The sequence below is a fragment of the Python bivittatus genome, unplaced genomic scaffold (assembly GCF_059951505.1).
Source record: "Python bivittatus isolate LINGU-HERP-01145 unplaced genomic scaffold, Pbiv_v1 ctg000980_np1212, whole genome shotgun sequence".
Classification (NCBI taxonomy): Eukaryota; Metazoa; Chordata; class Lepidosauria; order Squamata; family Pythonidae; genus Python; species Python bivittatus.
Window position 1 is genome coordinate 23195513 of NW_028277125.1, and position 14431 is coordinate 23209943.

The 14431-nt window shown below is 35.4% G+C and overlaps 1 long non-coding RNA gene across 1 annotated transcript; it reads right to left on the bottom strand.

Moving 5' to 3' along the window:
• Window positions 1–2284: 2284 nt before the first annotated feature.
• LOC148213556 (uncharacterized) lies at window positions 2285–11671 on the bottom strand. The gene is made up of 3 exons (XR_015794390.1): window positions 11532–11671; window positions 4272–4324; window positions 2285–2414 (listed from the first exon to the last, which is right to left on the bottom strand). It is a non-coding gene; the product is annotated as an uncharacterized LOC148213556 (long non-coding RNA).
• Window positions 11672–14431: the final 2760 nt, after the last annotated feature.

The following is a 14431-nucleotide window of genomic DNA, read 5'->3' on the forward strand; positions in this document are numbered from 1 at the left end:
ATCTTAAAATATGGATGAAGTTTGCTTATGGAGTGGCTGCATCTTATTTAATGTGTATTGACTGTCTCTGTGTCTGCCAGCCCTTTAAGGTAGTCAAGAAACAGAAACAGTGGGGATTTCAGGAATGCTCTTCACTGTTGTAGGATATAATCACAGAATCTTGAAAGCCTGTCAGAAGTTGTCTCTGCCCCATCTTAAACCCCAAAGAATCCAAGTGCTCTTATTTTGAGTTTCTTTCTCCCTCTTTCTTCTTTCTCAGTAATGAATAATCTTTTCTGAAACTCATCTCTTAATAGTTTGTTCATCTCTTCCCCTTCCTAGGGCCAGATCTACATTCCATCACAGTGCCTGATGGTTGGAATATACCTTTATACTTTTCTAATCCAAAGGGAAAGGTAGCAAGAGTAAATGTAAAAAGTACTAGGGAATTACTTTGTTAAATGCTCCAGGGAAAATGTTTAGCAGAATTCTGATTGAAAGAAACGTGACAATGACCAACATTGGAGAAGTCTAATGCAGCTTTACAGCAAGTGAAAGATGTGCAGGCCAGATTTTTGTTCTTTCCCTGAGATAGGTAAAAATGTGAAAAGGCAATTTATTGTACGTGTATTGACTTTTTTTAACAGTCAACAAGTGAACAGACTTGTGGTACTTTTGCATGAATACAGAATTGAAGACTGGTTGATGAAAACAATATATATTACTGAAGTAAAGCACACATCGTGTAAGGGAATTTTCCTAAATCCCAGTTAACCACAGACTAAACAACTGAAGAGTCCTTTGAAAAGCTTTTTTGTACTATGATCACAGGGTATTCTCTCATAGAAGATAAACATTTGCAAGCAAAGAAGCACTTTTATCAAGTTAGTTACAGACCTCATCTTCCTGCATACTTTATTTAGGACAAACAACAATGGTCAAATTATAATAGTAATAGGGAGAAAAAGTAACCTTGCCCTTGACTACAGACAGTTATATCTAATAGTTATCTCTGAGAATTGCACAACAGCGTGTTTCTACTCTTACGAGAGCCTATGCTTCTTACTGCTTATTCTCCTTCCTTCCAGTATATTGTTTTATGCACTATATCAGCTTTCATAGTGGCTTCTAGCAAACTTTTCTTTCTGGAAGGCTCTCTACTTTCTGACTTGTTTTATGTGCATTCTAATATGGATTTGGTGATGTCTGCTGATTTTAGGTTCCTGCAATAAGAATACTGAAAATGAAATACTTGGTGAATGGATCAACATTGAGCAGGGAAGAATGAATGATGTTCTCATGATTGTTCAATGTATGTATAGACAAATATATATGGAATGGGAGTCATGATGTTAGAGGTGTGCTGCTGCAGGAATGACCAGTATAAAAGAATGTATTGCATACAGGGACAGTGAATGAGGACTGAATTGCAAAACAGCTATATGAAGGAGAAAGGGAGTTCTGGTTGGATAGAGTTAATGAGATCCTCCAAAAAAGAGATGCAAGAACTTTAAAGAACAACAAGTACTTTATGAATTGGTATGTGGACATGATGGACAAGGATGATTTGCAAGGATGGAAAAGCATGGAGCATATGGTGAATGTTGGTGGTATAAATTACACATAGTTACATTTCCAGTTCTCTTATATCATACCTTTATTTTATTTTTATTTTTTTTGCTTGTTATTTTTTACTCTTTTCCTACAGTTTGTATAATGTTGCTCACCTCAAAAGGGAATAGAGTGATGTGTATCTACATATGTATCTATTCCCAGTATTCTTAGAAAGGGGAGGTGAGGATGAGGGTTGATGAAGAATGCTGGATTTTAGGAATTCAGCAGTATTAAACACTTTTAGAGCTGCAAGAGAAAGTATAACAACTCAGTCTCAAATTATTCCCTCCAAACATTCCTTATATCCACTTCCTATATTCTCAAACTGTTACAAGCCAAGAAAAATTTTTGAGAACATATTTAAAAAGTAAAAATAACCAAAGAATGAATGATTTGTAAATAAAAGTTAACTTTCTAGAAGTTGCACTCTGCTTCTCGAAATGGGTAAGAAAAATAATTTAATAACCATACCCATACCCAATCCTCGAAGCAATCAAACAAAATAAACAAATGTCAGCTTCAAATAGATATTGTCCTATTTGAGGGTTGAGATGCAAAAGGAAAAGGTTAAATGTTTTCTTTCCTTTAGTTTGGAGCCTATAATGATCAGCTCACCCCAGTTGATGCTATTGCATTTTTAAAGCAGACACAACAAATGCAAAGATGTATTTAATGTGATGCGTATTTTTTATCCATTAGTTTTCAAATCAAAGTGAAAAACAAAAAAAGCTTTCCAACTAGAAATATATCCACAGATTCATGTCATTGGCAGTTTCTTTGTAAATGTTTGCATTGCAATCATCTGGTCCAGCAGAGGTAGCCTATAAAAGGAAAAGTATGTCTTTCAGTTTGGATTTGGTTAAAAAAAAATTTGATTCAATCTTACTTGAAGTGACATAACAAGAAAAAGCAACACAAACTCAGATTAATAGTTAAAGAGTCCTTTGTATATTTCCACTAGCATTTTACTCCTAAGAGTCTCAACTGGTAAACTGTTCTGAAATTTGGATCCATGTAATAGTTTTTATATATATTCCATAGTGGTAAGCAAACTGACTAAAGCATTAATTATTTAATTGCGTGACATGAGATAGATACATGAAAATAGTCTTCCTTGTTAGGGTATGCGAGTTACACATTTTAATGTTCTTTTTCTTTTCTAGTTTCCTCTTTTGCCTTTTGCATATAAGATACATACATACATACATACTGTACATAAATATTAAGGGCTCCAATCAAGGACACAAATTCTTTCTTTTCTAAACTCATGACTCCATATGAGGTTCTGATCCTCACTTTCTTTTGTCACGATTTTCTTCCCCAAACATCACAATAGGCCCAAATCAACTCCCATTAAGTTTAAAAGTTCTGAAAATAGCACAGAAATCCATCTGTTCTCATTCATCTGACTAAGACTAAATGGCATCTGTTCCAGGGATGAAAATGGCATATTAGAAATAATCTACAGTGCTGAACATATATAGATCCCTTCTTCTATATTCCTGATATAGCATCTTCTGGAACAAGAGAAGGCACTGTTAAAGGTCTTTCCTATTGCCAGGTTGCTGTGGAGAAGGAGTGGCCAACCTATCACTCTTGGACCAATGTGTCCCTTAGTTTGATGTCACCTCCAGCTTGATATCAAAAGTCCCCTGCAAGCAATAAATTTACACTTGACAAAAGCCATCTGTCCCTTTCCTAACAGCTGGCTAGGAATTAGGGGAAGAATAGACAATGAGGTATCACAAAAAGAGAAAAGGAAATACCCAAGAGAGGACATTCAGAGAGAGATTGAGTATTCCTGCCCACTCCTGGCTGTGGCCACATCTACATCTTGCTTTAGCTCCACATACCATTGGAAGGCAGCCATTCCTCAAACAGCTTTCCCGCTAGGAAATTGTACCTCAACCAGAAACATTTTGCCTGCCATCATGGTAGACTTTATTACCTGGTTCCCCAATGTGATATCTTTGAGTGCCATTGTGTTTGCCATGCTAATTTCCTAAAAATGTCTGTTGATTGTGTCAGACACAGACATTGTGGCTAGGCTTGCCCAAAACACTTAACCTAATAACTGAAGTAACCCATTTTTCCAGGTTCATGCAACAAATTGTAATATAAAGTAACGAGGCCGCCAAAGACAACCAAAACAAAAACCCTAACCAAGATTAAAACCAAATAAGCTTAGAATGTTGTGTGAATGCAACTGTTGGGTTTTTAAATGATTTGGCTGAGTGTGTGGTACAAATCCATACTATATGCAATAATAACAATACAAGTCAACTGGTGACAGGTCTTCCTTTTAATGGACTCCTGGCCAGATAAGTGCTTTATATTTAAATATTGTAATATTCAAATGCAGATTTTATGGTGCTTTGGAAGATCTCCACTAGTCTCCAAACTCTCGATCCTGCTTACTTCCCCCAGCATTCATTTTTTTACTGCTACATAGTAATAAGAATGTGGGCTCTCATTTAAGGACAAGCACATTATAAATAGTCTCTGCTGGTTACATAAACAGCAGAAAATAATGCAATTTTGTTTTTAATATTTACTTAAAAGTATGTCATAAACTCAGCATTTCTCTGTGCCATGAACTGTGGTTAAGAATGAAGAGCAGGCACTCAAAAGTCTTGTGGAACAGCTCAGAGAGTGAAATATCCCTCCAAAGATAATACCTAGCTGTAATTTCCAGTGATTCTCTTGAATCTGGGCCTGTCATCTCTGGCCTCTGAAAGGCAAGCAAAGAATTTCTTTTAGAGTGCAGGATGGATACAAAACAGCTAAACATCACCACTAAATCACTTCTAAGATAATGTTGACCGAACAGGCAGAATGAAATCTTTTTTTATTGTCTTTGGCAACACTCCATTTAGTTTCTGATGGAATTAGATTAGCAGTAGGTTCCAGAAACTTATCTTGTTTTACCTTCTGTCCTACCACATCCCGAGGGCTTGGAATGGGTAACAGAAGTTTAAGAAACAAAATGGTTAAGGAAAGATATTGGCCTTATATCCTGCTTGTCAATAAGACTTTGACTAGCCACTGTGGGAGGCCAAAATAGTCAAGACATTGGTTTGATCCAGCAAGTCTTCATTGGTATTCTTGGGTGAGAAATTTGTTTAATTTATATTATAATTATATTTATATTGACTAGGGTTGTATTTGTTTCAAAAATGACTTCAAAGAAGTGCTTCACAATTCACAAGAGCATGAACATAGTACCTCTGTGCCATTCATTAAAGCAGCCAATGTTTTTTCAACCCAACATCTGCACAAGCCTGAAAAAGTGATGCCATTGCTTTAAGAGTTGTATTAACTTTAATGAGTGGATTTCCTACAAGAACAGCATTTTTTTTTCCTACCTTGAATGGAAGTCAGTACTTTAGCCAGGTATATGTATGCTTGTGTGAGCTCTGAAGCACTTTTTCTACACTGTTATCAGACTGTGACCTGCCCTTGACTTTACTGACATGGATAGATTTCTTCATCAGTAGTATAGAGATTTTTTAAAAAGAGCCTGAAATCTGAAAAAGAATGGAAATCCAGATTTTAAAACCCATCCAAATTTCTATACCTTTAGCTGCAGCTTGGTCCACCACTGTTAGATAAAAATTAGGACAGCTTGGAGTTTCAGCAGTGCTTTTATTTTATGAAGCTTTGAGTGACACACTCCCTTGAAGCAAAACTGCAAAGCGGAGTGGGCCCATTTTCAACCAACAGAGTCAAGTTATCATGACACTTTGCCTTGAGTGCCCATAAAAACTTCAGCATGTGTGTACAGAAGCCACTTTCTTTGAGATAAGCCTGCTAGTCAGGAGAAATCGATTCCACTTCAATACTTTGAGAAGCAGAGCATGCTACCTCTGCTGCGTATAAGAAAGCCTTAAGGAAGAGTGTGCACACTCACAATAAAAATACTTGTTCCCATGTAAAGGAAAACTTCAGCTGCTCATTCATTCAGATAAACCTCCTCTTAGAGGCAAAAGAGCAGGCCAAATTGCTTTTTTAATCAGTTGGCCACTTTAATTCTTATGCAGGAGTGGAGATAAAAATAAATATCTAGTCTCATATTTCTTTGCATTTCCATTTCTAGTGTTTCCTCCTTTTTGTTTATTCCCATAAATGAAGAAATCTGGAGTTTCTAGTGGTTCTAATAGCTGCTTCCAGCGGCAGTTATCAGTGGTGTTTAGTGAGTGAAATCCTTAAACAGAAAAATGTCATCCAGAAGACCAGCAAAAACAGCTGTTTCCCCACTGCCCCCAAAGCACTTGTACATAATACATTGGGTAGAATCTTATCCACCAATTTTTTTAAAGGAATGTGGATAGTCTTGTAAATAAAATTGATGCTGGGACAGTTCTCTCTCTCTCCTCTCTCAGACATTGATAGCTTGCCACTATCCAGATTTTTAAAAAGTGAGATAGGGCGTGGAGCCTACTGAGAGCAAACCTCCCATATTTCCTACTTCTAGTTTAAATGGGGCAGCACACAACCCTTAGTGTGTTCCTGCCTTGCTGTGTGAAAATACAGTGGAGAGTCTCTGATGACTTAGCTCTGTAAAAGAAAGCAAAGAGTGTGGGTTCATTTCTGTTTTGGTTTGGTTTTGGTAGTGGGAATATTGTGTAAAGATCCTATTGTTAAAAAAGTGAAAGATGATTAAAAAATACTGTTAATTACTTAAATTCACAGGGTCCCATTTTGACTCTTTCTTGACTAAGAGGAAATTTCTCGGAGAGCTAAATGGTTTCCTGAGTCTATTAAGGAAGTAGTTGTTGCAAAATGTGCCAGCAATGCTTACAAGAAACTTTGAAGAAGCTTTCTGCTATGTATTCACCAACAAAACTGAAAGGAAGAAAATGAAAGGCACAAGGAAGCCATTAAAAGAATAAACCTTGCTTTTCATAGCTCACCGCGGACCCTCCGGTAATGCTTCCTCTATTTTGGCAAAGGATTGCAGGCTTGGTCTTTTGGTTAGGCAGAATGAGGGAGTCTACATTATCCATTATATTAGACATAAATGTTAGCAACTTGTAAGTTATTCAGCGTGGTACTATATTATCAACACAATGAGATCACTTGAACTTTCTGTCTCTGTCTCTGTCTCTGCATATACTAGCAAAGGTCTGCACCCTGATAATAAGGAAATGCATAGTTGGCCATTGCTTTTATTAAGTTGGCCATGTGATATTATTAGGTTGGTCATGTGCTATTATTAAGACTATGGGTTCAAGTCCCATTCTGGTCATGTACAGGGGACAACAGCAGAACTGTACACTTTCCTTTCACCATAAAAGAATTTTTGCTGTAGAAAATATATTGTCCTTGCAAAATGTTGCACGCTTAATTTCTGGTGCCTCATTCTATATCAGGTAACTGCAAAAGTTGAAAAACTACTGCCAGTAAGAACAACTGAATTCTGGGCTAGATCACTTGTTGAATACAGGTAGTCCTTGACTCATGAACATTCTTTTAACAACAATTTGAAGTTACAATAGTGCTGAAAAAAATCACGGTCCTCACACTTATGACCATCACAGCATCCCCGTGGTCACCTGATCAAAATTTGGGTGCTTGGCAACCAGCATGTATTTATGCCAGTTGCAGCATCCTGGAGTCACATGATTGCCATTTGTGACCTTCACAGGGGACTTCCAACAAGCAAAGTCAATGGGGAAATCTGAATTTGCTTAATGACCATGTGATTTGCTTAATGACTGAGGTGATTCGCTTAACAATCATGCCAAAAAAGGTTGTAAAATCAGACACAACTCACTTAATGACCACATCACTTAATGATGGAAGTTCCAGTCCCAGAAGTGGTTGTAAGTTGAGGACTACCTGTATGAGAAAGTTCATGGACTCATTTACTATGAGCCATTGTCAGAAGCTGTCTGTCTGTCAGCAAATGACTGAACAACCACTGCTGAGCAAGCCATAACCATGGATATTACTCAAAAGCACTACAGTAATAGCTTGGTTAGAATATGTTCTGCTGGTCAGGAAAGATGCACCAAATCCAAGAGATTACTAATACAGTTAATGAGCAATATTAAGAACCCTCTTAGAGAACAGAAGGCTTTCTTCAGAAAAGGCAAATCTGTCCCCCCAAAAAAGGGAGGGGGAAGGACACAATGTTTTATAGATAACAGCAAATAATATTTTTTAAAATGGTAAAAAAAAAAAATCCTATGGCTTCCCCATACCTTTTATCCTCTACAGTTCCAAATCACATATTCAATTCAACATGAATAAATAAGGATATATACATATATTATATTTATTTGCTCACATGTGATTTAAAGAGTGTTTTTAGTAAAACATGATTAATAATATTAACAATGTTAAAAATATAGTCCATTTTTAAAAATACTTTAGAACCAAGAAACTGGCAAGCAACTGGATTCTTCAGGGTTAAAGAAATGGAAGAAGCTTTGAAGGAAAATATGGAGATAGCAATGGTCTGAATATTTTCTTCATCTGAATTTAATGCAGAATGTGGAAGGCAGATAACTATTCTTGAAGTGACATTTTCAGGCAGGGAATTTAATGGTGAGAAAGAGATCTAGATCTTGCTGATGAGTTGAAAATAAACAAATCACCAGGTCCAGATGGTATTCATCTGAGAATTCTTAAGGGACTCAAGTGTGAAATCAGTGATATTATAATAAAAACATGGCATATCCCTAACATTGCTTCTAAATGAGAGAACTGAAAAATTCCAATGTTATGCAAATTTTTGTTTATTTAATTTAAGAAGAGATCCAGACTAATCCAAGAAATTACTAGGTGGTAAGCATTATATCTGTTCAAGTTAAATTAAACTTAAGTATTACTTAAGTATAAGTATTATTTATTTTAAAAATAAATTCTTCAATATACAGAAGGTATAGGTATCCAGGAGAAGCTGCAGTGACATCATGTATATCATTACATCATCTTGCAAATGACACAAGCCATGCATTTTACGTCATTTGCTTCAATAGATAATTCAAATCATGACATGTCAGATGTTGCTTGCCCCCCTTGTCCCACTTGTGGACACCCATGATAGAAGGCTATGTATTGCTTTAGAAGAGTAAATACAGAAGTCCTGGTTCAAACGTTTTTAATGTTCTTTGAAACTGTCAAAAATCATATGGATGGAATTACCTGATAATGTAGGCAGTTTTATTTCCATTTTCATAAGACTTTGACAATTTGGTAGTCATTCTACCTTTATCCAGGAATAAACTGGATAAAGAGCAAGAAACGTAGCAGAAAAAGTGGATTGTTCTTACAAGAGAAAGATGAAAACGCTGGGATTCTCCAAGGATTTAATGGAACCTGAGAAAGCTGTGACTTATCAGAAAAGGAATCTTGTGGTTGCTGGGGAAAAGTTTATGAACATACTGACTTGGTACACAGCTGGGGTGAAAAAGACAAACTTGATGTCATCAAGATGATGGTGGAAAATAAAACTGTCAATAGCATGATGCCTTTATAAAAATCAATGGTGCACAAAAGCCCTTGGAATATTGTGCTCCCTTACTAATCATTATGCCTCAAAACTGGCATGGTGGAATTTGAGAAAGTACAGAGAAAGGCAAAAATGATCAGGGGCTCTGGACCCATACTCCAGTGAGGAAGTTTACAATGTTTGGATTCTTTTCAGCTTAGAAAGAAAAGCCTAGTGGCAGCACCTAGCTCACTTTGAATAATCACAGCAGCAGAAGCTAAGCAGAATCAGAACAGCACCATCTTCCAGAGCTGTAGACTAGACTGGGAACATGAAAAAAAAAAAAATTAGAACCTTGAGTCATCCAGTGGAAAAAAAAGTGACTAACTCAGAACCTTAATGGGAAATAAAGTATGTCCAGTTCCTTACAATGGATGATGCTCTTGCTTTTATGTGCAACTTAGAAGCTTCTTGTGTAGATCTGTGTGACTGCAGGGGAAACTCACTACCAGAAGTAATTACTAAAAGGAGCCTAAAATGAAGGCACAGGATCTAAAGAATACAACTGTTATCATAATCTCTGCAAAGACATTTGATTTTACCTTTTCCATCTGCCACAGGATGTTCAGAAATAAGCATATTGCAAGTCACTAATCTATTAATTAGATATATTTCCATTCCACAATTTGTTCTATAAAATTCTCTTACAATACTGAAAATGAATTAAAAACTTGGTTAGCAATAATCTGATCTAAAATATTAGCCCATGAATGGTAAGAAAAAAAAAATGCAATTTTTAAATTAGGATTGTCCCAAAGTATAATTTTAGCATGAGAATAAGAATCAAAATGATACCTCCACCCCAAAATCCTCTGGGTATGTCTTACAGCTTTTAATGCTGGAAATACAACTGAATTTTGGTTAAAAAACAAACCAAGCTCCTGTCTTGATATCAGAGAAGTAGCTTTCTAGTTGTGTCCATAATGGTTTTTTATTTTGACCATTTGGATTCCATGGGGAGATCCAAGTCATCATATATGCCTAATGGTAAAGCTGAAACAGGGAAAGTTAAACTCCATCACGATATGAAAGTTGTAATCTGAATTTTTTTAAAATCTGGAGGTTTGTTCTTCCCATAAAGTTTCTCAAATACTTATCAATCTGCTTAAAGTAACCTAAATGTATTACATCAACTTTAAAGCAATATTCAGTTTTATAACATTTATATTCCTCCATATGCTGATTCCCCCATTAGCCACCAACCAATGTTGATCTGAGATAAACAATTTGAGATATTTATATCTACAAATGAAGAAAGATATTTAAAAGAGTTCAAACCCCAAGTAAAACCCCAGTTTTTACAAATCCCCATGGATAATTCAATCTATATAATATAATAATTTGTCAGTATATAATAATAATTCTGTTCCAGCAATTTTTATTCCTGGAATGACCTTCAATTGCCAGATAAGCCAATGATTCCAACACCATATCAAATATAATAGGAGATTAAAATGCATCCTTGTCAAGTTCCATGGGACAATTTAACGGATAAGGAAATAATCCTAGCTGTAATAAACCTGCCCACAGGATTACTAATCCAATTAGTAAAGGAAGGAAATCCATATTTAGCCAAAACTTGCTTAATTTTTCTGCATCCCATGAGGCCACCTCTACCAATTCCATTAATTAATTAATTAATTAAGGATCTAATGTTATCTAAGGTTTGTTGTCCTTTTATAAAAACAGATTGTGTAGGTTGGGCAATCTGAAGTAATATTGTGGGTAATTGACATAGGGTGTTTATAAAAATGTTGGCATCAACATTTAATAAAGAGGTTAAGCAATAGATTTTCAAGCTTTCAAAATCATATAAGCTCCCTTGAAGGAAGTCAGGAAAGCTTTATTCAAAACAGCATCATAAATCTCCAACAATACTCAAGCAAAGAAATCAACACTTAAATAATTCAGTAGAATAGCCATCATTCCTGTTTCCATAGATTTAATGATGTCTGTAATTTGCTGAAGAGATAAAGGAGTAGGTAATAAACAGTCTGAACATACAGTATGTAACCCCTGGAAGAGTTATAGTATTTAACAAATGATTAATTTCTTCCTCAGTAACTTTTTACTCAATATTATCAATTTGAATATAAAAAATAAAAAACATTGGTACATTAGATAATAATCATCTTGCCCTGAGCATCCTTATAATAACAATAGTAATAATATTACTTTGTTGTTTCAATCAAGAGGCCAGTAATTTTCTGGTTTTTTTCCCTCACTCCAGTGTTTTTTGTTTAATTGGATTCTTTTATGCAAAGATTGTACATAAAAGAATCCAATTTACCAGATATTTTTACTTTTATTAAATGAATACAAGAAAAATAACACACAATACACAATTATAATTATAATTGTATACAACATGCAATTTAACAGACACCTTTATTTAATTCCTAAGTCATTTTGATATCTTTTAAAATAAGTTGGACATTACCTGAGAAGCCCAAAGTGGGTTAAAGTCATTTGGGAGACAGCTGTAGTTTAGGGACACAACACTTGTTTCACATGCAGAAGAAACCAGTTGAACATCGTGGTACCTCCAAGTAGAAAAATATTTCCATCTGAAACCCTGAAGAATTAAGCTAAACAGAATAATTTAACTCAGTGTGGGCAGCTTCTTATATTGTTTAAATGGTCATCACTCATAGCATCCTCACCTCAATTCCGTAGCCACAAGAAATGTGGAAACTGTAACTGTTAAAATCTCCACCTAGTATGTTTATTGGACTTGCGGGCTAGGAATTTGGAGAGTTGTAATCCCATCATTTCTAGTGGCCACCTGATTGGGTAAGATTGCTGTTGGTCTTCTGCTACTTTTGATGCCCCAATTACTCTGGACTCCTTTAATTTTACATATTTTAAAACTCTCAGACCTAAACAAAACATGAAACCACCATTTTACAAAGTAGGCCTGAGCAATTATTTGTTGTGTTGACCTATTTAATAAAATAAAAAGGGTTCTGCCCATGTATCAATGATCCTTTTGTCCAAATCAAGTCAAACTTTTGAACTGAATTGACCCGATTCCTGTTTTAATTGACTCAGATGTTCAAACTGATTTATGGTTCAAAACTGAAAGAATAAGCAGCATGTAAATGTTAAGAAAATAAATAAATGAATAGTTTGATTAATTTGATTAGACCCAATTCACAAAGCTCTAATACAAAGGAACTGGAGTGGAGAATTGTTCAGGTAACAAACCTTGGTTTTATAATAGGCATGTTAGATGTATGCAGGATGATCCTTATCTTCAGCTATGAAACATTGGTGGAGATGTATGACTGTGCCTTTAGCCTCTGGCTGTAGCAGACATAAAATTCAAATGCACTTAAAACAGAGTCAGTCTTTCCTGCACAGACTAGTTCTGATTCAGTCACCAAGTTAAGGGCATCTATTTTTGTGCCAAGTGTCCATCAATGTCACTTTAATATCCCATGTAGTGATTTCACATAAAATTATGTGAGGACTAAGCTATGTAAAACCTCATCTTCCAATTAGGGATACTAAATACTGGATAATATATTCTGAAGATATTATAATTATTTTTCAAAGTAATGCAGCCAGGTATTATTTTGCTGCTCCCTTTCTGAACATTAAAACCAGGGTGTAAATTAGTTAGAGTCACTAATGTGGACTTTTACTTTTCTTTTTGGTGCTCATTTAAATAATAGCCATATGTTCACTTTCATATTGTCAGTAGATTTGTTTTATAGGCTGCCAGCAATCTCCCATTAAAAGGATTAATCAAATTCATGCTGCCTAGCCCTGTAATGTGATAGAATGCTACAAGTACAACCATAAGCATCTGTTCCTAATCACAATGAGACCAAAATGACAAAATGTATGTCACGATAACGCAAGCTTCAGCTTTTTGTACCTGAATCACTCACAAGTACCTAAGGGGCAGAGTTTGCAACACAACATGAGGCACATTTTGTCACTTGCCTCCCCTGGCCCCCTTCCCCAAGTACATTTTTTCAGAGCTTGGGCTGTATACTAATTTCATTCTATTTCAACCCCCTCCCCCCTTTGTAAAACATTGTTTCAGTTGTACTTATTTTACAGTGTACAATTGTACATTGTACTTATTTTGGAATAAACAAAATTTTGATGAGCTAACAGTCATTTTTTTCAGGGACCAGTCTAAAGGTTTAATTTTGATCAGATTGAGTCTAGAGAATTTCTCTGGCTTTCCAAAGTGTTGGATATCTGAGTACCATATCTAATTTCTGAATTTTGCTTTTGACCTGACTCAGATTCAGCTAGAGCTTCTGAACTAGCTGAGGTCAAATTGAGCTGTTATCTGAACCAACAAATCAGATTCAAAATCATTTTTTGGGGGGTAGTGAATTCCCTTGGGAGATACAGACTTCAGCATATTGAAACATAAAACTGATGTAAATGGAAGAAAATGTAATTCAGGTTTATCTTTCAAACAATTTACTTTTCTCTACAAAAAGCTTAATTATTAATTGCATTATGGTTCTTTCTAGTGGGTCAAAGGAAGTGATTTCTTGTTGCTTTGAAGCAATACTTCCACTTGTACTGTGAGTTTCAAGAATTGCAAGTTAACAGGAAATGTGATGCTGTTAAATAAACATCTGTATCCTCATAATAGTGCAAACTAGCATACTGTTTCAAAGAAAATAAAAGGAAAATCATTCATGTTCTTCTGTAGTAAGAAATAGAAGCACTCAATTTAACATGAAATGAAAATGTCAGATATGGATTCTTCATGTTAATATATTCATTAAATAAAACATTTACACATTAATGCAGTCATTAAATGAAATATAACGAACATACTATCTGGTTTAAAAACCAGAGATAAATGATTTTCAGTTACAAATGTTTTAATTTACAACACTGGTTATGAACTAAACATGAGCATTTATTTTAGTTGCCAATTAATCAGAGCAAGCAACTATTTACAATCATAGCTGACAGTAGCAAGTCTTAAACTTTATTCTGTACTGATGCCAGCCAGAATTTGTGAAATGTGGTAACCAAAATACCTGCTACTACCAGCTAGTGGGAACAGATATTGAAGGGGGCTATTATGGTTGTGCTAGTCCTATTAATGTATGTTTGGTCACTTTCAGAAGTAAATTGTTGGATTAGGTAGGTCTTTAGTCTGGACCAGCAGGACTCTTCTGAATCATAATGTTCTAGGTTGAAGCCAACCCTTCTGTTTACAAGCAATCTTTAGGCAAACATCAGCATCATCACCTCCATCATGAGGTCTACATAGGGACTAAACCACTTGTGGGGCTGTGGAAAGGAGAAGGAAAAAGGAGAAGTACTTGTGCATTCTCTAACTGCTGATTGATGCTG